The sequence below is a fragment of the Hypanus sabinus genome, chromosome 19 (genome assembly GCF_030144855.1).
Source record: "Hypanus sabinus isolate sHypSab1 chromosome 19, sHypSab1.hap1, whole genome shotgun sequence".
NCBI classification, from domain to species: domain Eukaryota; kingdom Metazoa; phylum Chordata; class Chondrichthyes; order Myliobatiformes; family Dasyatidae; genus Hypanus; species Hypanus sabinus.
The window spans coordinates 27,162,075-27,178,555 of NC_082724.1; the positions used below are offsets into that span (position 1 = coordinate 27,162,075).

Here is a 16,481-nt window from a genome sequence, read left to right on the forward strand (position 1 = left end):
ATACTATCAAATAGTTTGGAAAGTCTGGCCAGTCTGACATCACCCAAACCCCTCAGCTGCTGGATTCATGTTTTAATATATCCCTTTTTAAAAGGTGCACCATTACTTGAAATAAAATTTGTGCCCAGAGTTAGTCAACTGAAATAAGCTTTGAATCGACACATCATCAGCAGTAACAAAATTAACTGCACTTTCATGACATCCAATTGGCTTTCCATTGAGCTCTGAATCCAGATTATCAAATGTATTGAAACTCAAGCACTTTGAAATTACTTCACTACATTTTAATAGTGTTAAAACAGCATTCTATGTCACTCCAAGTTCTTTTTAAAGTATAGTAAACCATTTAGCTTTCACTTAAGAATTTCACAGAGCAGCAGTGTCTGGTTTCCCTATGTAACATTCCACAATGTCATTATCAGTGCATGTTACTCTTAGAAATCCACGATGGCACCGAGCTCTAGGCTCTATCGAGGTTGCGGTTTAGACTGAGTTGTTTAAAAAAAGTTTGTTGAGATTGTTTTGTGGATAGAGAGGGGAGTTAGGAGTCAAATTAGGGTTTAGGGACAGGCAAATGTGTCAGCCTATACTTAACATCTTAGAAAATCACAGGTCTCAGTGTGAATAGAGAATAAAATTAGAATAGTTCCTTTTTAAATAGCATAATTTCACAGAAAATGGGAGTTTATGCTGAAAATTTCCACCAAGTGATGAAGCAGGGTGGTACAAATATTAGAGATTCACTGTGCCAAAGCCCAGAATTCAGTCCTGGCTTTTAGTACTGTTGATGTTGAGTTTACACAATCTCCCTATCACTGCATGGGTTTCCTCTGGGCTCGCCAGTCTCCTTCATATCCCAAAAATATGTGATTTGGTACATTAATTGACCATTGTAAATTGGCTCTAGTTTTGTAGGTTAATGAATTTGGGGGAAATTCATGAGAATGTGGAAAGAATAAAAATCATATTTACTGTTGGATCATGGAGAGGAGTCAGTGGTCAACGGACCTGTTCCAATGCTTTCTGTGACTCCAAAATTAAAGTTAAATGCTGGTTGTTCTGTGAGTAGATAAAATTTGTAATTGTTCACTCCAGTGAAGGTATAGGGATTTTGGTTCTTCATTTGGGAGAGTTTAATGCCAGATTGATGCTCAGAAGAATCCAGTTGGAAAGGTAGAGATCATTTATTTTCACAGAGTGCAAAAAAGCAGAGCAGGAGAATGTCTTTTGGCCTATTAAACCTGCTATGTCATTCAACAAGGTTGTGGCTGGTCTATTATCTCAAATTCTGCTTGATTCCCACTGCCACTGATTCATTCAATTTTCAGAAATCTGTTGATCTCAAGTATGAATGCTATCAATGACCAAGCTTCTACCATTGTCTGGAATACAGATCTGCCACCATTTTAGTGATGATATTTCCCTCATTACAGTCCTAAACAATCTACCTTTCATTTTGAGACCATGCAGCCTTCTTCTAGGCTACTTAGCCACGTGAAACATTCTTGCTGAATCTACCCTGTCAAGCCTCTCAAAACGTTGAACATTTCAATGAAGTCACTTTTTATTTACAATTCAGTGGAATAATATTTGATGTAGAGTCATAGTCGGAGTTACTGAGAGACTTCAGCCAGCCAAGTCCATATGTACCACCAACACCCATTTACTCCAATCCTAATTTAACCCTTGTGATCCCAACATTGCATCAATACCTCCAGATTCTACCATTCACCTACACACCAGGGGTAATACACAATAGCCAATTAATCTAACAATCAAGGAATCAGTAAGAAATTGTAGGACCTGGAAATTACTCATGCTGTGATCAAAATGCAAAGCTCAAAGATCACAGTGCATTTATTATCAAAGTATGTATACGTTTTACAACCTTGAGATTTGTGTCATTATAGGCAGCCACAAAACACAGAAACCCAAAAGAGCTCATAAAAAATAGACTGTCAAACACCCAATGTGCAGAGAGAGAAGCAAAGGAATCATGGTAACAATAAAAGTAAGTAACTAGCATTCAGAATAAAAGTCAGTCCACAGACACGAAGCCAAAAGCAACTAAAGCAGGCCACATTCTTAGGACAGCATAGAGCTGAGTGAACATTGTGGAGCAGTGAGCAGAACTAGCTGGGTACTTGCCTCTGGGCCCAACGACTCTGCCTTTTCAATGTGGCCCAAAGTTTAAATCGTCCAAAAAAATCAGGTTATTCCTCACTCTAGGACCCGCTTTGATACGCTCTTGGTCAGGACCCCAACACCACACTTTGGCTTATACACGACCTTTCCAAATCAGCTACTTAGATCAATCAAACCTTAGATCTTTCCTCACTCTCAGTTTTGCCTCCTCTCACCTCCACTCTGCTTCGCATCCGCTTACCCTCCACTCACCTCTCCATTGTTTGTGGTGATCATTCACCAGAAAAAAATGATATTAATAAAGTATTTAGTTCTATTCTTTGTTTTGTTAGCTGCCAATAAGTAGTTGCTGGGTTTCACCAGGGCCAACTCAAACCAAAAAAAAAACAAAAGGTTAGCCCCCTTTATTGATTATCACAGTGAGAGTGCAGCTCCAGACAGGCCAGTATTGAACCTAGGCTTTCTGGATTGTGAGATAATAGCTCTCCATATTGTGCCATTGTCCCCCCCCCCCCATTTCTCATTATACAACAGAGTTCCCATCCAAGGAACACATCAGATAAAACTTCTGTGACGTCCTTTCATAGCAAGTATATCATTTCTCGTTAAAGAAATGAAAACTGCTTATAGTAATTCAGGTATTGTCTCAAGGCACGATGTAACTGAGGCAAAACATCTTTTTCCATTGCACTCAAAAGTTCTTGCAAAAGCAACCAACTTACTGTTTGCCTTTCTAACTATATACTGCTTTTGCATGTTACTTTTCAATGATTTGTGTACAAAGACACAGGGACTTTGAACATAAGAACTCCCAATCTGTCTTCACGGGCAAGATTAAATCAACACAGTTGTGGATTGGACTCTGTAGTTCATGTTATGATGTGTTTCTGGTTTCTTTTTATTGCTATTTTGTACAATTTTGATCAAAGCAGAATGGCTGTGCAACCTGCGGTCAACAATGGATACAGTGCCTAAATTGAACTGAACTAAACTGAACATTCCTAGACTGTTTCAATTAATTTGTGGTTTGATGTTTTATATTCTGTGCTTTTTGCTCATTTTTAGCCATTAGCATGATTTGTTCTTTTTTTGCGCATTGATGTTTTAATTTGAACAGGTTCGATGTTTTTCTCTGTTTTGTAGCTGTCTGTGGGAACACAAATCTCAGGGTTGTATACTGCATGCACATTTTGACAATAAATATATTTTGAATCTTTAAATTTAAAATATACTCAGCATTTGTGTTCCTTTCTAACAGTGTAGATAATCACACATTTTTCCACAGTGCTCTGTCTGCTATTGTTGCCAATTTAGTAAGCTTGTCACTATCCCTTTGAAAACTTTACCCTCATCATTACTTACAATCCCACTCCGTTTAATGTCATAAGCAAACTTTGGAAAATTAGATTTTGTCCACTCAGCTAAACCATTGAGATAGATTGTTGAATAGCTAGAGTTCAAACACAATGCCTTGTAGTAACACACTAACAGAAGTTGATTAATTCATATACCTTGCTTTCTATCCAGTAAATTTATTCTTAACCTTCACTATTGCAAATATTCTAATATTGTTTACCAATTTCTTGTGCTGGGCCTTATCAAAAGCCATATACACAATATCCCCCCTCATCTATTTTGCTTGATCCATCATCAAAGAACTCCAGTATGAGCTAGCTTTTGCTGAATCTGTTCAGTTTTATGGTTTGTTTCTAAATATCTGAATACACGTTCATTATTATAGTTTCCAGCATTTTACCAGCGACTATTAGGCTAACCAGGTCAATGTCTGTGTTTTCTCCTTCCTTTCTTCTTAAAACATAGAGTCATATTTGCTAATCTCCAAACTGAGAAACTATTCCAAAAATCAAAATTTTAGAAGATGATAAGTGAATCCAGTATTCCTGCAGTTACTTTTTAAAACATCTTTGGATATAAATGAAAAGATCTGAATTGTATACTTCAAACTAATTCTAATAGGTCACTACAGCACAGAAACAGGCCCTTTGTCCCATCCAATCCATGCAGAACTGATATTCTGCCTAGTCCTATCAGCCCACAGCTGGAGAACAGCCCTCCATACCCCTCCTATCCATGCACTTTTCCAAACTTCCCTTAAATGTTGAAATGGAATCCACATCCACCATTTCCACTGCCAGTTCGTTCCACACTTGCACAAACCTGTAAGTGAAGAAGTTATCCCTCAGTTCCCCTTTCACCCTTAACCTATGGCTTCTAGTTCTACTCTCACCCACCCTCAGTGAAAAAAGTCTGTTTGCATTTATCCTATGTATACCCCTCATAATTTTGTATACCTCTATCAATTCTCCCCTCATTCTCCCCTATTTAACCTTTCCGTATAATTCAAGTCCTCAAGTTTTGGCAATATCCTTGTAAATTTTCTCTCTACTCTTCCAATCTTATTGATATTTTTCCTGTAGCTAAATGACTAGAAATACACTTAATACTCCAAATCAGGGCTTACCAACATCTTATACAACTTCAGCATAACATCCCAAATCCTGTACTCCTGTACTCAGCTTTATGACCATATCTACCTGCAATTTCCAGACCTCTCTCTTCTCATCCACTCCTCAGTGCTCTACTATCCACTGTATGCATTTTACCCTGTTTTATCCTTCCATAGTGCAACACTTCACACCTGTCTGCATTAAATTCCATTTGTCACTTTTCAACCCAGTTTTCCAGTTGGTCCAAATCCTGCTGCAACCTTTGATAGCCTTTCTCACTTTCCACATTCGCCCCAATCTTGCTGTCATCCATAAATTTGCTGATCCATTTTACCTCATTTTTACCTATATCATTGTCATGGATGATAAACAACAAAATACCCATTACTGATCCCTGAGGCACACCACGAGACACAGGTCTCCAGTCAAAGAGGCAACTTCTACTACCACCCTCTGGCTTCACCCACAAAGCTAATGTAGAATCTAATTTATTACCTCACCTTGAATAGCAAGTGACTGAATCTGCTTAACTAGCCTCTGATATCGGACTTTATCAAAAACCTTTCTAAAGCCATATAAGCAACGTCCAATACCTTTTCCTCATCGGCTTTTTTTGTAACCTCAAAAAACTCCAAGATTGGTTAAACACAACCTACCACATACAAAGCTATGTTCTCTATCTCAATTCAGGTTTTGTATATCCAAATAATTATAAATCTGGTTTCTGGGAATACCTTCCAATAATTTATCCACTACTGACATCACACTCACTGTCTACACATTCCCATTTTTTTTTCCCTAGAGCTTTTGTTAAACAGTGGAACAACATTATTTGTCATCCAGTCTTCCAGCACCTTATCCCTAACTAAGTATCTTTTAAATAATTCTGCCAAGGCTTCTACATTTTCTGAATTAGCCTCCAAAAAGGTTCAAGGGGATATCTTGTCAAGCCCTGGGGATATATCTACCCTAATTTCTCAAGACAAAAAAGACTTCCTCTTATATAATCTGCATATGCCCCATAACCTCACCATTGTTTTGCCTCATATAGACCCTGTTTCCATCTCCTGATTGAATACAGATGCAAACAATCTGTTTAAGATCTTCCCCATATCTGTTGACTCCATGCTTAACTGACCATGCAATTTTGTTCCTTGCTATTCTTTTGTTCTTAATATATCTGTAGAAGCCCTTAGGATTCTCCTTCCCCTTGCCTGCCAGAACAATCTCATGCCTTCTTCCCCCCTCCCCCCATTTTCAAGGAGTTTTCATTTCATGCTCTCAATATTTATTACTTATTTTTTATTATTTTTTTTTCCTTTTTGTTATTGCACGTTGGTTGTTTGTCCATCCTGTTGTCGAGATTGAAACAAGCCCATTGAATAACCCACACATTGTCTTAGAGTGCACCTCTTCACCAGACAGACCAGGTGCAGTGGGGCCAGGAAGTATGTGGCTCTATATACTGAGCCTGTTTGCAAACCTGTCTTTTTAACTTCAAACTGATTATTGCTTGTTAATTATCATTAAGAACTGAAGACTGGCTCCCATTTACGACAAGCCCCTAAACAAAGAATATTGGTTGGAAGTTTCATTTATTCAAAAACATGGCTTTCGTTCTTTGGAAGCTTGCAGCTGTTGTGTGTTTAGAAAGCTGAGCCTGGCAAAAAAGCAAGGCTCCCTGGCCCAGTGAGAATCTATCAAACGTTGTCAGTTCGATCAGCATTGTGGAATTTCTCCCCACCCCCTATAGAGTTTGCAACAAGTCCAGAGTATGAAACTTGTCCCACAGTATGGATGATGAGAAAGACAAATGAGGAACTGTGCTTGAGCTCATTCTTCAGAATACATAATAAGTTACTGTGATTAGACTTTAACTCTGGGGTTAATGGGGGTGGATTATCATATGATGATAATTTTAGTGATGTGTGACTTTTAGAATGTACTGTATTGAATTAACATGTTGAATTATTTTATATGGCTGAGGAAAGAATATTATACAAGTCATTCAGTAATATACACATCGCTTACATGAATACTGCAACATCATTTAATTAACTATATGGACAAACTCTAATTGGCCAGTGTTTACCCTGGCTTAAGTAGACTCTGCTCCCTGGAGATATTTGCTCCATCAATCTGGCTAACATTTTGCCAATACTAAGTACTGTTGAAATCTTCAGCAGCAAAATTAAAATGCACATGAAGGGATTAAGAGTCTGACTGGAATCTATGACCTGTGAGGTGCTGCTGCAGTCATGCATTTGAATCCTGTCAATGTAGAACACACAGTTTCTGTGGAGATTTATATGGAATGAAATATGTCATTCAGGACACACTATTGATAGCAGCACAACTAGGATTTTGGATGCTGGTGCTTTATGTAGTCATTTCACCTAGATTTGCTTGCTTGTCTATGATTACTGATCATCATGACATATCGGGTATCAGTAAGTTATACTGAAATGATGTCAGCATCAGCAATGGCTCACTTGGTACATTAGTCACTTCTGGGTCAGGTTGTGCATTCAAGTTGCTTTCCTGAGACTTGAACACAAAATCCAAATGATGAGAGAGTGCTAACTTTCAGATATGGTATTAAACCAAAGCCACATGGACATGAAAGGTCTCAAGGCACTCTTTTTCAAAGAAATATAGTTGAGTTATCTTTGGTCTGCTAGCCAATATTTATATTGCAAACTGTGGAAATTGGTTGCCATATTCTCTACATTACCATGGTAACAACACTTCATAGACATTCCATAGATTTTTAGTAATTTGGCACATCCTGGAAGGGGTGTAAAGGCTGCTGTTATACTGATGCAATTCTATTTTCTTTGATAACAAACACAAGCTGTTCAAGTTATTTAGATCATAGGAGCAGGTAAATAAAGTATTAATCACATTTAGTTTTAGAATCCTTTATGGACAGTGTGCTTTTGTTCTGTTGTACGGTGTATTGAACAATTGTAATGCAGGAAAGGAATTTACCTTTTTGAAAAGTTTTTGCAAATAACTAAAGAACAGAAGTGGTAGGAGTGATGGGAATATAGGATAGGAATGGAAGAAAGATCTGAAATCAAGAAAGTAAAACAGTCCTTCCTGATAACTGTTAAATGTGCTGGACACTAAACCCACCAGACTTGTTAGTGTTGGCCAAGACGCGGTGCAGCACAACTCAGATCTCTTTTTACATTTCTGTTTTCTAAAGTTAAGTAATACAATTAATATGAATATAGAATATTACAGGTAATGTAATAATGTAAGGTAAGGATTGCAAGAGTCTACAAAAGTTTAAATGATCCAAGAAATGTGAAAAACCACCATGCTATGCTGTAACTGACATGCTCGTACAAACTTAAACATCTCTCAACTTCTTATTGGAACTTTAATTTGTATGTAATTAGCTCTAAGTATGTTTTTGGACAACTCGCCCCTTAGCTGGCCCTTGGTTTTGCAGAATAATCTGACTTGCTCGTCATTTCTTTACAATTTGCTCCAGTTTTCCTCCATTGTCACCCCACCCCCCCCCACTTTTCTAACAAGAGAGAATAATTTCCATGACATTGATTAATGCAAGCATCTCCCTTAATGATTGTCTCTTACATACTCATTTTATTCATTGTAAGTTTGCACATCCAATCAGTCCAATTAATGCTGTGTCATCAACTTTCACCTAAAAGCTGTGTGGTGGGAAAAATTCAAGGCTAATCAGCACATGGAGACCTGTTTTTATTCCACAGATTGTAAAGACTTTGTGACAAGAAAGATGATATAAATAGTGTCCTTGAGTTAATCTTGTTTTGAAACTGAAGATAGCACTCCAAAATGTATCCTGATGTTCAATATGATTGTTCCAAACATCCCTGCTTTTATATTCTATGTCCGATCTAATTCAGGCAAATATCCTCCAAACCTTTTTAAATTACCTTAACTACATATGCTGCTACTTTCAGGATTCTTTGGATATGTGTCCTTTTTTTAACCTAGATCCTTCTAATCATTGTATATCCCACCCTTTTAAGTCCTTGCAAAGGACATCATTTCTCATTTTAAGGAGAACGTTAAAGTTTGGCACAGCATCGTGGGCTGAAGGGCCTGTATTGTGCTGGAGGTTTTCTATCTTTCTATGCTCATCTCCGTTTTAAAAGGACACCCCTCTATGCTGAGGCTGTGTCCTCTGGTCTTAGACTCTCCTATCATAGGAAACATTGGAAGATTTATGTACCTTGGGTCATCTTCACAGTATTTCTTGTGGGTAACTGGGAACTCTTGTCTCCAGAAGTTTTTAGAATGCTTTTGTTAAATGGTAGCTAAAGGAGTATCACAGGTATGTGAAGTCACCCAATTGGCAGAGAAATAGTCTAAATTTAAAGAACAGTTCAGGCTTTCTAGGAAGGTCCAGAAACATGCCTTTGATTTCTGCTATGGATGACTGGTTCATCTGTAGTTTGTGGGTATGTTTTCTTAGCTTATATGAATTGCACCTCTGCTTTCAAAATCCTTCGTGTTTTTGAAAAGGTTTGTAATTTGGAAGTTTTTTTATAAGATAGAAATTCTCTGTGAGTTTTAAATGTGTCTTAAGAATGTTGTTTGGATTTAAACCTGTATTATCAAAAATTAATGAACTGTGTTTAACCTACTTTGTTAGTTGGAAGTATCTCCTCCTTGGTAGAGAGGGGGAACCCACCGCTCAAAAAGTGCATATTGGCAGCAAGACTCAACTTAGATTTGGAGAATAAACAGGGCAATGAACTAGCCTTTGAAGATTGGGTAGTTGAATTGAATTGACTTTTATTTCTTACATCCTTCACATACATGAGGAGTAAAAATCTTTACATTAAGCCTACGTCTGAATGTGCAAATTATAGTAATTTCTAATAAATAGAACGTGCAACAGAACAGTCAATATAGCTTAGAAATACAATGGTATCAGTGTGAATTAATCAGTCTAATGGCCTGGTGGAAGAAGCTGTCCCAGAGCCTGTTGGTCCTGGCTTTAATGCTGCAATACCGTATCCCGGATGGTAATAGCTGGAACAATTTGTGGTTGGGGTGGCTCGGGTCCTCAATGATCCTTTGGGCCCTTTTTACACACCTGTCACTGTAAATGTCTGGAATAGTGAGAAGTTCACATCTACAGATGTACTGGGCTGTCCTTGCCACTCTCTGCAGAGTCCTGCGATTAAGGGAGGTAAAGCTCCCATACCAAGCAGTGATGCAGCTAGTCAGGATGCTCTCAGTTGCACCCCTGTAAGATTTGGGAACTCATGTCAAACTTTTTCAACTGTCTGAAGGCAAAAGAGGCACTGTTGTGCTTTTTTCACCACATAACTGGTATATACAGACCATGTGAGGTCCTTGGTTATGTGTATGCAAGGAACTTGTACAAGGAAGCTGTTCACCCTCTCAACCCCAGATCCATTGATGAAAATGGGGGGGGGGGGGGGGTTAGCCTGTCTCTATTCCTCCTGTAGTCCACAACCAGCTCCTTTGTTTTTGCGATATTGAAGGAGAGGTTGTTTTCTCAAAACCACTGCATCAGACTTCTTCTCTGTAGGCTGCCTCGGTATTAATTGAGATAAGGCCAATCAGTGTAGTATCATCAGCAAATTTAATTAGCAGATTGCATCTATGGGTGGCGACACAGTCATGGGTATACAGAGAGTAAAGGAGGGGGCTGAGGACACAGCCTCGAGGGGCTCCTGTGTTGAAGGTCAGAGAGGCAGAAGTGAGGGAGCCCACTCTTACCACCTGCTAGCGATCTGACAGGAAGTCCAGGATCCAGCTGCACAAGGCAGGGCAAAGGCCGAGGTCTCTGAGCTTCATATCAAGCCTGGAGGGAACTATGGTGATTAATGCTGAACTGTAGTCCAAGAACAGCATTCTCACATAAGCATCCCTCTTTTCCAGGTGGTAAAACCATGGCTATTGCAACATCTGTCTATCAGTTACAGCATAACCTTTTAGTAAGGGTACTCATGGTTATTTATATCGGATGGGACTCAAGTTTATAACTTTGGGGGCAGCACACCCAATATCATCACAAACAGAGAAAGAAATGCAAGCCACTCTACTCTACTCATAGTTGAGAATTCTGGCATATCAACTTAGCACAATATTCACCTCTTCTTTCTTGACAGTTAATGTAACATCTTTCTAGCATTACTTGTTCAGATACCTAATTTTCATGAAAATGATGTGACCTTTTACAGAGACAGGAACTCTTTCCAGCAGTATTATATTGGTATTCTAATTGAGATGGATGGTAGCCACAACAATTAGCCTAATCGAATAGATCTGCCAATAAAATCACATATTTCAAGCTCTGGAGGACTCTGAATGCCTATTATTTACTTAGCAGGCATTCCTCCACAGTGTACCATTAAAAGTTTAGATGCACTTCCCCTCCTCTATGAAACAATCTTGTCTCATTTTATGCATACCCTGCAGTAATTCTAGTCATTTATATGCAATTCAACTTGTCTAAGCTGATGTACAAGTGTGGCTGCCAAGAAATGTCTGTTTTAACAGCCAACTGCACAGGAATATCCAGATGTTCCCAACATCAAAAAACTGTGTACTATCAACCAAACAAGGCCAAAGAGCAGACCATGAAAATAAAGGTACATTTTCTGCTTTCTCCACTGCAGGAAATGGTCTTGCTGCATAATATTGCAGCAAAGCCATTTAAAATACCACAAAAAGAATGTTTATAAATCAGTGCTGATCATGCATCTGTGCATTATTGTGTGAAATGACAGAACAATTCTTTTTCTGGTGGATCCCAGTCAAAACCTTAATTAGTTCTTTAAGATAAAATATCAAGTGTAGGGAACATGATTCTTTTGTGCAGTCAAAAGAACTTACTGAAATTGGAGCAGCTTGTTAACTTGTAACTTGCAGCTTGTTTAACTATGGCACTGTTAATTTTTCAGTCATAGAGCCAATACAGCATGGAAACTGTTCCATTGACAGAACTTCATATTGGCCACCATGTCCCCACTTTTACATAAATCCTACCTGAACCCACTTTATTCTCTCCATGCTCTCTCACTTGAAAAATATGCAGAGCAATGACCAGTTTTGTTTGCAACATGCACAAAATCCTGAAGCAACTCAGCAGGCCAGGCAGTATCTATGGAAAAGAATACAGTCGATGTTTCAAGCCGAGACTCTTCAGCAGGACTAAAAAAAAGATGAGGACTCAGAGTTAGAAGGTGTGGGGCAGAGGAGGAGGAAGAAACAGAAGGTGAAAGGCAAAACTAGGAGGGGGAGGGGTGAAGTAAAGAGCTGGGAAGTGATTGGTGTAAGAAATACAGGGCTGAAGAAGGGGAAATGTAATAGGAGAGGACAGAAGGACATGAAAGAAAGAAAAAGTGGGAGGAGCAGCAGAGGGAGGTGATGACAGTCAAGGAGATAAAGTGAGAAAGGGAAAAGGGGATGGGGAATGGAGGGGGAAGCATTACCGGAGGTTCAAGGAATCAATGTTCATGCCATCAGGTTGGAGGCTACCCAGATAGAATAGAAGATATTGCTCCTCCAACTTGAGTGTGACATCATTGCAACAGTAGAGGAGGCCATTGATGTCAGAAGGGGTGTGGGAATGGGAAGTGGAATTAAAATGGGTGCATTCCGGGAGATCCCACTTTTTCTGAGTGACAGAGCGTAGGTGCTTGGCGAAACAGTCTCCCAATCTACAGTGGGTCTCACTGATATACAATAAACCACACTGGGAGCACCAGATACAATAGATGACCCCAACAGACTCAGATGTGAAATGCCACCTCATCTGGAAGGACTTTTAGGGGCCTTGAATGGTAGTGAGGAAGGAGGTGTGGGGGCATGTGTAGCACTTGTTCCGCTTGCAAGGATGAGTGCCAGGAGGGAGATCAGTGGGGAGGGATGACTGGACGAGGGAGTCACGTAGGGAGTGATCCCTGTGGAAAGCAGAAAGTGGGTGGGAGGGGTGGGGAAGATTTACTTTGTGGAGATGACAGAAGTTATGGAGAACTATGTGCTGGATGCAGAGGTTGGTGGAATGGTAGGTGAGGATAAGAGAATCTCCCAAATGCCACCCATTTTAATTCCACTTCCCCTTCCCATGCCAACATGTCCATTCATGGCCTCCTCCACTACTGCAATGAGGCCACTCAGGTTGGTGGAGCAACATCTTATATTCCATATAGGTAGCTTCCAACCAAAAGGCCTGAACATCAATTTCTCAAACTTCTGGTAATACCCTTCCTGTTTAGTCCCCATCCCCTATTCTGTCTCTCACCTTATCTCCTTGCCTGTCATCACTTCCCCCTGATGCTCTTAACTCTTTTTCTTTCTTCTATGGCCTCCTGTCCTCTCCTATTAGATTTCCCTTTCTCCAGCCCTGTATCTCATTCACCAATCAACTTCCCAGCTCTTTACTTCACCACTACCCTCTCCTGGTTTCACCTATCACCTTGTGTTTGTTCTTCCCATCTCTTTTAACTCTGACCTCATCTTTCCTTCTCCAGTCCTGCTGAAGGGTTTTGGCCGGAAACATCAACTGCACTCTTTTCCATAAAAGCTGCTTGGCCTGCTGAATTCCTCCAGGTCTTTGTGTGCGTTGCTTGGATTTCCAGCATCTGAGAATTTCTCTTGTCTGTGACAAAGTTTGCTCAGAAGATTTATTATAAAGAGCTTACATTATTAAACTTGTCCCCTGAATTTGTGATGATGATGATGATAATAATAATAATAATATTAATAATAATAATAATAATAATAATAATAATAATAATAATAATAATAATAATACATATATTACACAGTTCCTGAACATTTGATGTACCTGTAAGAAATTTCTGCAAATGATCTCTTTTGTGGAAAAAAACCTGGAATTTAAAAGTCTACAACTCAATGCCAATAGCAATTTGCTCAATTAATGCAATGATACAAATTGGACCTGCCATTGCTTGCATTGTTTCTAAAGTTTCTGGCTAATCATTATCCTTTCTGTAAAATTAAATCAATTTAATTTAAATTCAATCAATTTAATTTTGTACAGAATTTGGGGGAATAAATTTGGAATGGAACAGCATTCAGGTCGAGTTGACAGCATAATTTCTGGGCTATAGCTGCCATGTTAAATGGTATTAATGTCCTGAAAAAATATGAGGAAACTATATAAAAGAAATTGCATACAAAAATAGCTTAGAAAATACCTTTATTTTAAGAAAAACAAATGAGAAAATAAAACTCCCAAGCTTCCTCTTTTCTCCTCTAGATGCGCAGCTTTCATTGTTTTATACTAGAGCCAGTTTTATTTTTTAAATTTACGTTTAATAATAATCCAGCTCAATTTTAGAAATCTGCAGTCCCAATCATGTGAATTATCTCCCAATATTGCTGTGCAATGTTACAAAATGAAAACAATTATTCACTGGGAAGATCATTGAAAAAAGGATGTCCAACCCTCGAATTGGAATTGGAAGAATGTGGGTTAAAGCCTTACTCATGGAGACTTGATCACATAATCCAGGCCAATATATAAGAAGTGTTGTACCATCAAAAGTACCATCTCTCAAATGAAATATTAATAGGAATTCAATGATAATAATGACATAACTTCTGGAACCAATTGACAGAGTTATTAATCCATACTCACACCAAAGGTTTTGATCAAATTACACCAAAATACAGATATGATATTCCATTGATAGACCTATTTCATTACCTTCATAGTTCTTTGACTATATTTCCAACTTAACATAAAAAGTATTGATAATAACTAGCTTGAGAGTACTGAAAGAGTGATGATTGTTCATTCTCACATTCACTCTCCATTTCCACACACCTTTTCAAATAAAGAAGAAACTTTTCTCCACTTACACCAATATTTCTTTCCACAAGGAAAGAAATAAGTCTTTGACCACTCCTTTATGACAAAGTATCCCAAACCAATTTCAGAAGGCTTCTTCCTGCAGTGACAAAAGAAAATACCAATTCTGTAAACCTTACGTGCAAATAAAATGAATAAAATATTTAAATTATCCATATTATCAAAAGGTTAAAGAGTGTTTCTTTCTCGGCTTGGCTATGTAATTATTCAGAACTCATGTTCAAACCCCTTAATTCGGATCTTCGTTATCCAGCAGTCCAACTGTCTGAGCTGGACTCAGCCCAAACGCAGACAAGCTAATAAACTAAATCACCCAATCCATCACAAACAAAAATAGAAAATCCCAAAGATATTTAACAATTCAGGAAACATTTGTGGAGAGGGAGACAGCATCAATGACATTCCTCTAAGTTGATAAAGCGCACAGCAGAGTTAAATTTTGTTGAGATTCTATGGCATTTGGGAAATCAACCAGTAGATCCTGGGTACGGGTTGAACTACGGCAGAATTGGAAAATTAATTGATTTCGGTGAGGATTGTAGGTTATGAGGAATAAAACAAATGGGAAGGTAGATTCATATATTTGATTATTATATTAATTATGTGCAACTGTTTTTACTATTCTTAATTCACATATTCCTTCAGTCCTAGGAGATTTTTATGTATTTCAAAACCTCAGAAAGTCATGCCAGGGAAGTTCAGGATCCCAAAGGCCAGTTTCATTGTGTTTGAATGGCTTCAAACAGAAAATGCTCAATAGCAAGCACTTGCCAATAATGCCTGGCAAAATCCAGTAGGTACAGAAGTCTTGAATACTGTGGTAACAAGTTCAAGGCAATTTTACATTGAAGGTTAAATTACCACTGAATGACTATTTTCTGTTGGTCTTCATGATGGAGGACACATCTAGCATGCCAAAGAGAGATGTTATGGATGTGATGGGAGGTAAGGACTTCGATACAATTGCAGTCTCTAAAGAGGCAATGATGAGCAGACTAATGGGCCTCAAGCTAGACAAGTCCCCTTGTCTTAATGGAATGCATCCTAGGATACTGAAAGAAATGCCAGAAGTTATAGCAGACTTGTTTATGGTAATTTACAAAAATTCTCTCAACTCTGGGCAGGTCCCAGTGAATTTGAAGACAGCAAATGTCATACCTCTGTTTTAAAAAGGATGCAGTTTCATGTCTGTAGTTGAGGAAATACTTTTAAGTTGGGAAAAACATTGAGGAAGAAATTGTGAGGCATCTGGATAAACAAGGTTCCATCAGGCAGTCCCTGCATGAATTCATCAAGGGCAGGTCCTGTTTGACAAACATACTGGAGATCTTTGTGGCTATACTGAGTGCAGAGGATAAAAGGGAATAGATGGATATTGTACACTTAGGTTTACAGAAGTAATTCAATAGGTGTGATATAAAAGACATCCATAAGATAAGGATGCATGGAATAATGTATTAGCACGGATAGAGGACTGGTTAACCAACAGAAGGCAAAGGTTGGGATAAATGGGTGCTTCTCTGGTTGGCAGTCAATGGTGAGCAGAGTCCGGCAGGGATTGGTGCTGGGCCCGCAACTATTCATGATATACATTAACAATTCGGAAGAGGGGACTGTTGGTAGTGTATCAACATTTGCTAATGACATTAAATTGAGCAGAAAAGCAATTGTGCAGAAGATGCAGAGAATCTGCAGATGGTCTGGCAGATGGAGTACATGTGATGTCATCCACTATTGAGAGAAAACAAAAGATCAGTTTATTATTTAAATGATGAAAGATTGCAGCATGCTGTTATGCAGAAGGACTTTAGAGTGCCTGTGCTGGTTTGGAGGTGCAACAGCTTATCAAGAACTTTAAGAATAGGGAATTTATCCTACAACTTACTATACAGAGTACTGATGAAGTCACACCTGGCATACTGTGCATTTCTTTTCTCCTTACTTGAGAAAACATATATTACGCTTTAAAGGTAGTGCAGACAAAACTCACC

The 16,481-nt window shown here is 38.6% G+C and overlaps 1 protein-coding gene across 4 annotated transcripts in view; it reads right to left on the minus strand.

Moving 5' to 3' along the window:
* Positions 1-16,481, minus strand: part of fhit (fragile histidine triad diadenosine triphosphatase) — a 942,594-nt gene that overhangs the window by 839,684 nt on the left and 86,429 nt on the right. For 2 of the 4 annotated variants that reach the window (XM_059944250.1, XM_059944247.1), the window contains exon 2: positions 14,481-14,569. The exons of the other annotated variants lie outside the window; for them this stretch is intronic. The gene's annotated coding sequence lies outside the window, so the exon portion shown is untranslated. The remainder of the gene's footprint in view (positions 1-14,480; positions 14,570-16,481) is intronic. 4 annotated transcript variants of the gene reach the window in all.